At 41.6% G+C, this 3180-nt stretch overlaps 1 protein-coding gene across 1 annotated transcript in view; it reads left to right on the top strand.

The window, feature by feature from the left end:
- The window catches only part of ERG (v-ets avian erythroblastosis virus E26 oncogene homolog), a 107296-nt gene that overhangs the window by 24727 nt on the left and 79389 nt on the right, over nucleotides 1–3180 (top strand). The window lies entirely within an intron of this gene.

The following is a 3180-nucleotide window of genomic DNA, read 5'->3' as shown; positions in this document are numbered from 1 at the left end:
AATTGAGCTTCAGGAGTGAATTCAACTCCAGACCTGAAGGGTGACTAACAACCATAGTCTCAAGGTTCTACCAGTCTCCGTCTGACCAGTAAGCCTGGTCTTGTTTATCATTTAGGATTTTATTCCTCATTTCCCTCAACTCCACCCAGGACTTTCTAATGTTAGCCCTTCAGAGAGTTGGTCCTGCTAACCAGGCACCACCGAGTTCTCTGGTCTCAGGCTTGTGGAGACTTTCTCATGGTCCATTAGATTGTTTCTAAACATCTTCAATTGTGCTTCCATCAGACGGGAAGACACCAATCATTGTACCTACATGGCCACTCATGAGCTTTTAAGATCCCTGTTGCTTCTCATCAAAGTAGGCTGTGGAACATTGCCTTTGTGAACTATATTATGCCAATTGACTATGGTCTTCCTCAAGAAATTGACCCTATTTCTTATGTATGCCTCTGTACCTGTCCTGGTTCCTGAGTATTGCAGACAGGTTGTATTGGAGTGCTAACCTAAACACTGGTAGTTCAAACTCACCCAGTGGTGACATCGAAAGAAGTTCTGGAAATCCACTTCTCTAAAGATTGTTGTTGTTAAGTGCTGTCAAGTTGGTTCTGACTCATAATGACCCTCTATAGGGTTTTCAGGGAGAAGTTGGTGGGTTTGAACCACTGACCTTGCAGTTAACAGTTCAGTGCTTATCCTACACCATCACAACAGAACTCCAAAAAGTCAGCCCATAGCCAAGAAACCCTATGGAGCAGTTCTACTCTGTTAACACATGGGATTACCAGGAGTTGGAATCCATTGAATGGCAAAAGATGAGTTTGTACCCACTCTGGTTGCGTTTCATACCTGCTGAGTTGGGAAGGGCTGGAAGCGTGTCCGGAATGTATTGTAATACATACCTTAACGTAGAGCAGTATGTGAGCCTGAGATTCATTGATTCCTCTCTGAAATCAAGGTCTATTTTTTCCTGTTAAAAGTGTCTTACCTGTTCTTTATGGAGACAGTCTGTGTGCAGTTAGGAATGTGTCCAGTGAGTGCTGGTTGCTCCTGTTCAAAGGTCTACCTCCTGTGGATTCTGAACACCTGGAGCACATGCCTTCCCTTCCATGTACTCTGGTTCCTCTTTTTATAAGACGGAGATGATGCTGATGTCTACCTCACGGGGCCTTTGAGGGGACCAGATGGTAACTGAAATATTCAGAACAGTGTCCACACACAGAAGGGCTGCACTTTTGCTGCTATCTTGTTCAAGAAAAATAACCAGTTGCCATGGAGTCAACCTTACGTCATGATGACTCCGTGTGTGTCAGAGAAGAACTGTGTTCCCTAGAGTTTTCAGTGGCTGATTTTTAAGATAGCATAGTGGTTATGAATTGGGATGCTAACCTCAGGGTCAGCAGTTCGAAACTACCAGCTGTTCCATGGGAGAAAGATGAAGCTTTCTGCTCCCATAAAGATTCGCAGCCTCAGAAACCCTGTGCAGGGTCACTATGAGTCGGAACCGACTCCACGGCACAGAGCCACCACCACCAATCTTTATGGATACAGATCACCAGGCCTTTCTTTCAAGATGCGTCTGGATAGACTCACACCTCCAACCTGTTGGTTAGCAGCTTGTGCATTGACCATTTATACCACCCAGGGACTGTCCAAGAGCAGTAACAAGGATAAATGACAGAAACATGAAGATAGAACAACAGTTGTTCATTTAACCAGTACTTCCTAAATACCTGCTTGGGACTAGCAGAATGATGATGGCTCTGTGGGAGGGCCCTCTGCCCTCTTTAGATGGAAGTTTCCTTAGATTTATCATAAAAGCTAATTATTAAAAGATTGCTTTTTTTATCCACCATAATTTATTAGTCAATAAATTCATTATTATTTATGTAAACCTAATAATTATCAGAGAAACACTGTCAGATATAGTGTTGGAAAATGAGCCTCTCAGGTTGGAAGGCACTCAAAATGCAACTGGGGAAGAGCTGCCTCCTCAAAGTAGAGTTGACTGTGATGACACGAATGGTGTAAAGCCCGGAGGAGTAAAGCCCATGGGACCTTCATTTGCTGATGGGGCACAACTCAAAATGAAGAGAAACAGCTGTAAACATCCATTAATAATTGGTACAAGACCCCCAGCAAGATGGATTGGCAGTATGGCAGCATCAATGTGCTCAAGCATGGCAACAATGTGAGTTTGGCCCAGGACCGGGCAGTGTTTTGTTCTGTTGTGCATAGTGTTGCTATGAGTCAGTACTGACTCAATAGCACCTAACAACAACAACAACAATAATTAGCCAGTTGTCCTGGTGTGGTGCTTTATGATAATGCACTGGACTGCAAGGTTGGTTTAAACCACAAGGTTGGCGGTTCAAATTCACCAGCTGCTCCTCAGGAACCCTATACAGGGTCACTATATGTCAGAACCAACTCCAAGGCACTTAACAACAACAAATAATTAGCCAATAATTTATTGTGTAATTAATAATATAAATAATCAAACAATAATCAAATCATTGTTAATAATGAAGAAGTGTATTATTTTCTCCAAACTATTTACTACAAAAGCTATAAAAATTATTGAGACAATGGTCCCTTATTATCTTCCTCTGAAGCTAAAACAATATGCAAGGGAATAAAGACTATTTGGTTCATTGTTCCTAAGATGAAACCTTTTTAAGAGTAGGATCTCATTTTGCTGAGATGGGAAAACTTCCTGTTTTACACTTATAAGACAAAAACAAAGAGAACATATTGAACATGACCCCCAACTTTATAAATATTTTCACACATCTCTGGAAGCTCTGGCAAAAAGCAGTGTAATCATAGCTCATTGTATCTGAGGATTTGGTGGGGGGTCTATTTTAGTGCTATAGGAAACCTCTTGCTTAGAGCTCTCATCCTCAAACATGAAAATTAAACTATTAGGAAATAAAAAGAAAGCAGAAGATTTGGGCTAAGAGGCTCATAGTTCTAAAAGTCGATCCTGGTGTGATGCTTTAGGATAAGCAGTGGACTGCAGATGAACATGCATCTCTTTGTCCTTTAACCTTTAACCTTTGAAAGGTTGCCTGTCTAGAGAAGGAAGTGTTTACATGGTCCCTGTATACAGTAAGCACTCAATAAAAGCTAGATTAATGGATCCGTGAATGAGCGAGTCTGAAGAAAGTTCATCTTAGAATT

Source organism: Chrysochloris asiatica, unplaced genomic scaffold (genome assembly GCF_000296735.1).
Source record: "Chrysochloris asiatica unplaced genomic scaffold, ChrAsi1.0 scaffold00049, whole genome shotgun sequence".
Classification (NCBI taxonomy): domain Eukaryota; kingdom Metazoa; phylum Chordata; class Mammalia; order Afrosoricida; family Chrysochloridae; genus Chrysochloris; species Chrysochloris asiatica.
This window is presented reverse-complemented; position numbering and strand designations above follow the sequence as displayed.